The sequence below is a fragment of the Oryzias latipes genome, chromosome 1 (genome assembly GCF_053564925.1).
Source record: "Oryzias latipes strain Hd-rR chromosome 1, Olatipes_Hd-rR_3.1".
NCBI classification, from domain to species: Eukaryota; Metazoa; Chordata; class Actinopteri; order Beloniformes; family Adrianichthyidae; genus Oryzias; species Oryzias latipes.
Window position 1 is genome coordinate 22,512,835 of NC_136237.1, and position 6,699 is coordinate 22,519,533.

Genomic DNA, 6,699 nt, shown 5'->3' on the forward strand with positions numbered 1-6,699 from the left:
TAAAATTAAATAAAATTTATTTTACCAAAGGGTACATAGAATTTCCAGTTAAAAATGGGTCAGACACGCTAGCTAATAGAGATCTTGCTTGAACTGTGTTGTCCACTGTTTTCTTCAGCAACAACATACATTTCCCATTCACTCACATCACCACATGCACTCAGATTTATGCAAAAAAGGGAAAGGAATTTTTCCTCCCCATTTCAGATAAAAATTTATATAAAGATATATTTATTTACTTGCAATACAGATTGGGCAAGGAGGCTAAATATATTCAGTGAGCCTGGATCTTCTCAGTGCATCCCATCTTTAATAAGATAGCACATCTGCATTTGCCATTCTTTTTGGCCATGTCTAATCCGGCAGAAGAAAGGGTCCTGCGTTCAACTACTGGGGGGGGGGGGGGGGGGGGGACAATACCACTGGGCTTTGCTCTACCTGTAAGCACATAGATGAGACAGAAACAGAAAAAAAATTAAGAGGGAAAAAAAAATCATTATTCTCTGAATGAGATGTCTTGGGTTTGATCAGAGTGTGATTCAAAGCCCATCTCTTAGACTACTTAAACATTCACTTTTAAAATTCCAACCTGATTGTACTTTTATGGAAATCTCTTGCCATCAGTGGCTGCATTCTCTCCTGTCTCCAGGTCTTCTTGTATCCCAGTAGATATCTGACTCTACCCTTCATTAGAATTCTCTTGATAAGAAAGGAGTAGAAATGAGCAGAAGATGTAAATTCAATGGAAAAGAAAAGGTTTAGATCTTTCCCCCTTTTTTGTCCAGGGAATTAAAAAGAAGAGGAAATATCACAGATATACCACATCGAGTCAAAACCTGACACCAGGGCAGAAGACTCGAGAATATCATTAATGGTGCGTTGCAATGCATCCGAATCATCGCCATGCTCACAATAGAAATGATCCTCCCTGCAAATGCAGCAGGATTTGTAAGTTCGTGCATCTGTAAAACAAAATAATGCGATGAAAGACTAAGAATTTAATGATGCAAGAACATAATAATGCAATTATGGAGTGAGTGGATTTCAAATTGAAAACATCTATTTAAAATGACTTAGCAATAACATTGTAGTGGTTAAATGTTGATTCTTTAAATGGTCTTAAAAGAATATGCAAGTGGGAGCTAGTCATACATGAAAAAATATCTGTATACTAAAGCGAAACGGCTTGCCTTTTTCCCTTTAAAACTTTCAGGAATTACTGAGAAATAGATACATTTATTTCTTTTTATGAAATGGAAAAGGTTAAGAAATGAAAATGTTAAATAATTAGCACAAATTTTTAACAGGTGGTCAACGGTTGAAAAATTAAAAGGTTGAATTACGCAAATTATTGAGGATTATTGTTTTCATGAAAGTCATTTTATTTGTCAGAAAAATCAGAAAAATAATTATCCAAGGTTTAAAAGGACACTGACTCAATATGAAAAAAGGACATTATTTTCTATATTATTATAAATTACACTAAACACTCTGCTAGTAATCATGGGTTTACAGTGAAAACAACTATTAAAAAAACTGATTTGATTTTTTTGCACAAATAAAGAATGACAAAAAACATTTTTTGTTTTTAGTGATTTCGTATTTTTTAAGAGGTACTAAACACTTTTTGCAAATACTCTTTTCTGTAAAAGCCCTATCTTTGACCGTGAATCCAATGCATGGGACATTTAAATATTGGACGCTTAAATAAACAAAATCTAAATTTTTCTAAATACAATACTATTGTGACAATTAATTTTAATTCATGCAGGAGAAAGTCTAAAAATTGAACCTTCATACAATATAGCTGGAGCTCTTTAGTTTATTTATCTTCTATATAAGGATATAATTTGATGTTCAGCCTGGAAGTTACTCACAATTTCTTAAATGACTAGAAGGTAGACCATACGTTTTTCATAACAATCTATAATACTTGTTATCATTTAGTTTGGCCAAAGGTATAATATTATTTGTAGTTATAAAAATATGTGTTTTAGGTGAACTGGTTAGTATAAAGTAGTTAGTGTGAGTGTGCTGCTGTCTGACTTGCCTGTCTGTGCGTGCACCTCTGATAGAGCAGTGAACTGTCCACTCTGCATTTCAGTTTGTGCTCGTTGACAGCTTGGATAAGCTCCAGTCTCTTAGAGACCTTCAACAGTTAGAAAAAGGAACAGAGAAGAAATGAATGGATTATTAATATGAAAAAAACAAACACTATTATAACAGTAAATATTCAGCATTCTAGACAATTACAATACTGCTAAAAGCATGCTGTCCGGGACAAATAAAATCTAATTGAAATTTATATTTTTTCTATTGATGATTGGAATTTGATAGATGAAGCAATTAAAAACATAAAATAAAAATATTTTACAAATATACTATTTTTAGATTGCAAAAAAAGAAAATCAGTTCTGTCTAAAAAGATTTGTTTGAGAGGACAAAGATCTGCATTTTGACAGCAAAAACCATTATTCTGGTTTGTGCATCATAAGGCTTTTTATATCAGCCTGCATCTACATGTAGAACTGGGAAATCTTCCTCATGAGTTCTTTTCCTCTTATCTAGAAGACATTTTTTACCAGTTTAAATCAGGATCGTGGGCTATCTTGAAATGTGAGGATAGGCTCTTCTTGAACACTTAATTTGTTTCAAGCTAACAGTAAATTATAGACGACGAGTAACAGCAGAACATCAGTGATGTTTTAAGACAAGCCTTTTAAGATTTGTCGGCCTTTCACAGGGGCACATCTCCGCAGACGAACCCTATTTCTCTAAGATTATTAATACAACCCTTGGGGGAGAACAAACTGCAAGTCTAGCAACTACTTTATTAATCTCTCCCTAAATTAGGGAGCAGCAGTCGGCATCCTTTTCCTGTGGTTTCCTTCTGCAGGTTTTACACACAGTGGAAGGTTCATAAACTTAAATGTCTCCTGGCGATTATTAGATGCTCTAATGACAATGCAATTAAGACCATCGCCCACCTAAAAACAACCAAGTGTGCAAAAAAGTAAACTGTGCAAAAGTATTTTTATTTGCCTTAATGCACAGGGCTCCGAAGACTGCCTTGCAGGTAGATTTGGATTTCATTTGACTTTAGTCTCACATAATAGTAAATGAGAGCAAGAAAAGGGGCTACTTGACACATATTTACAAATTATACTGATCAAACTAAGTGAATTGCATGAGTGTGCTTTTCTGAGTGTCTGCAGCTTTCCTGATTCAATATTGAAATTTTTAGTTGCCTTTTGCAGTGAGCAGAAGACCGCAGATGCATGCGTGTTTCATGTGTTTTCTCTTCGACTCAGCTTGCAGAGAAATTGTATCCCAGAAATTACCAAATGAGGTCATTTTATGATCCTTTTTTAGTTGAAAAATGTTTAAACCTCATCTGAAATGGAATCTTATCCTAATCTGATTGAGTATTAAATTGGGGATAAAGCAACTTTAGTGATCATTTGATGATCATTTTTAATGATTAAGGTCAACAAAAATGCTTCACAGAAAAGTGCAACTTATGGTTGAAGTCAATATAGCTCAAGTACGAAAATACAAATATTATTTCAATACACATTTAAATCACACTTTTTGGGACTATTTTGTTAAAACTTTTACTCACATTTACACCTGGTTGCACTAACTGACAAAAACAGCAGAAAAGGAAAACTTTCATCCACAAAAGTAACTAATAAATACGTTTTAAACTACCGAAATATCAAAACCTTAACCTTAACATATTTTTAAACAATAAATAAATTTTGTTATTTAGCTGTCATAACGGTTCCTCTCTTGTTACCCTGTGAAAATACACATTGTGGCTTGGTAATGCAACCAAAAGAAGGATTTTCTTTCCCATCCACAAAGCAAACCATTTGTTCACCAGCTTCATTTTTTTTGTTCTCTTGACTCTGTCATACACAATTTATAATTTATCCTAGTGTTCTGTATTACAAATGGTCTCAGGAATAGGACAAATCAGGACTTTCCAAACTATCAGGAGGGAAATTGATTCCTAAACAATATGTGTCAACCCAGAAATTGGCAAAGGAGTGACAGTGGCTCTGGAGAGCGGCCAAACAATGCCTGTATGTCGCGGGAGGAAACTGCACAGTTCCACATGAGACAAACACAATTTCATAATAATGAATAATTGAGAAAGTTTAGAACTGGGTTGAGATAAATGTGCGTTAGATGGATCTGTGTCACAGTGATTCTTGGATTGTTTCCAGCTGTGCTGTTGCATTGTGCAGGAAATAATGAATTGATCATTTGTCGTGACAAGGTGTGTTTTGGGAAATTTCTAAATAGGATTTAAAAAAAATTATAAAATGTTTGACTTGCAAAATTCATTTCAATCAAAAGAATATTACCCTTTTTTATCTGAATGGGCTGCCTCTGTGTGCATTAGCCTATATTATCCATGATTTTGCAGCTCATCAGAATGAACCTGTGCCAGTGCTTGTTAACCTGCGCCTCCATAACAAGGCCAGGCTCGTTTGTAACACTGGAGGGGAAGGAGGAAAGAGGAGGGGGTGCTCGACTCCGAGCACTGCCTTGACTGGAGATGAGGGCGCTCCATGCCGCACCCCCATCCATGCTAATCATCCAAGCTCTGCACATAATTAAAGCCCTGGTACCCCTCTCCTGTGAAACTCAAGGGGGGACTTATGTGCATCTCCCAACGTAGCTAGAGGAGGTTTGGAAAACTTCTGAACATCTATGGTCCATTATGTATAATTTCAAAACACATCCCAAGTACGAGGAAAAGAAACTTTTCATTTTTAATGACAAAATCATGAATTATTCCATTTATTGTGTACACTCACTCTTTCAAAGGTATCTGGTTCATAAAAGGTGAAACTGAATCAGGAGAAAAGTCTTCTTGCTGCTGTTAACTAGGACTTACAGCCACAAACGACACCTGTTGAGCGCCGCCTTATGGAGCAGCAGCTAAATGAAACCGACATTAAAGAGACGTGGTTTAATTTTAACATTTTCTTTTTTGTCTTTTTGTTTAAAGTGAAGTTTTCACCTATTTTAAACTCTCCAAAAAATATGGAAACCGTGGCAGGATTGTCAACAGGCAGGGGTCAGTTGGTTCCTCAGTGCAGTAATAATTCTGACGCAATTAAATGTATATTATTCAAAAAAAAAACTGTTTTACTAACAAAAATATACTTAAAATTGAATCATGACACTTCATTTTTTTATTCAAACATTACAAAATTTATTTTACGCTTTTTGGGACGTTTTATGGAGATACACAGACACAGATGCCTACACTGATTTTTGTAACAGTTAATGAAAGTTCGCACAATTTTTTTGTGACAAACCTGAGACTTTCACATGCGTTTCTAGTTTTAATTACAACGTTGCTGGTTGTTGCATATCCTGGGAATGAGCTGCATGCTTGTGGCTTGTGAGATGCTCGGGCTTATAAACCAATAATGATTATCTTTTATACATGATTCATTAGTATGTCCCGAGGAAACATCGCCTTTTAAATTCTGAACAGGCTGAGTTAAATGTTCATCGTGGGACTAAAATCCGTAAGAAAAGCCCAAATTATTTTTTTGGTTAAGCATTCATTCACACCAGATATTTTATCATGTATTTCCTTTATTACATAATAACTTATTTGTTTGGCTTTCTGTAATAATTAACTATACAGGTTAGGAATTGGAATCTTGATTACTAGTGGACCACTTTAGCTTGAGAACTGATTGTGTACAATGTAGTTTTCACTTATGGCCAATAGGTGTCCCTGCAAACCAGTGAAAAGGTGCTCTGAGCTGTCTCCTGCCTGCAGCGTGACACAAAACAATCATCACTATTTCAGCAACAATTACAAATGGAGAGGCCACGGTCATATATATACCAAGACAAAGTGGATTTTGTATTTATTTATCACATTGTTATTCTGAAGACCTAAAGCCTCAACTTAATACAGTTTATGGATATATTATTTGTTATCATATTTTTGATAAATCGTTAAAAAGGTATCATGAATATTTAGACAGTGAGCACTAAAGGTTTTATAAAATATATTTATCTATATTTCTAATGCAAACAGATGATGCATTGATGCATTTATGGACAATGGGAAATGTCAGTCATAGAGAAACTTAGGCTAGATATAATTATTCCGTTTTTGTTTTTACTTAACAAAACATTATATATTATTGGTGATATTGACAGCAACATAATGTGAAGTTTTTTTGAGCATTAATAACAAGGCAACCACAATAAATTAGTATTAAACTTGTAATAAATTACCAATACACAAAGTGAATTTTAGATTGTCTAATCAAAATACAATCTATGTATTTTTTTACTGTCACTGTTTAAGAAAAAAGATAAAATCACTGAGCTTGTTCCAAATCTCATTTGTCAGTTATAACACCAGATTTGGCCGTCGGTTAACAGTCCCCTGAGCTAACGTCTCCATCAGCCTCTCCTCATTACAATTTACAGTTCCCAGCCACTGGAATGAGCTGCAAAGCAATACTAAATTGGACATTTTTATGTCACAGCTCAATAAGTGAACCAATGTTCTGGTTGATGATTGCATTTGCTTCCAAAGCCTGCAATAACTCCACAAACAAGCAAAAATCTGATGATCTCTTATGTGTTACCACCTTTTTCCTGCCTTTGTTTTTCCATTTTGCTGCATTTTAAGTGTTTCCACTAATCCTA

General features: G+C 34.7%; 1 long non-coding RNA gene across 1 annotated transcript; it reads right to left on the minus strand.

The window, feature by feature from the left end:
* Nucleotides 1–402: 402 nt before the first annotated feature.
* Nucleotides 403–2,239, minus strand: LOC144993125 (uncharacterized). The gene is made up of 4 exons (XR_013657045.1): nucleotides 2,051–2,239; nucleotides 821–962; nucleotides 590–699; nucleotides 403–438 (listed from the first exon to the last, which is right to left on the minus strand). It is a non-coding gene; the product is annotated as an uncharacterized LOC144993125 (long non-coding RNA).
* Between the last annotated feature and the right edge of the window lie 4,460 nt (nucleotides 2,240–6,699).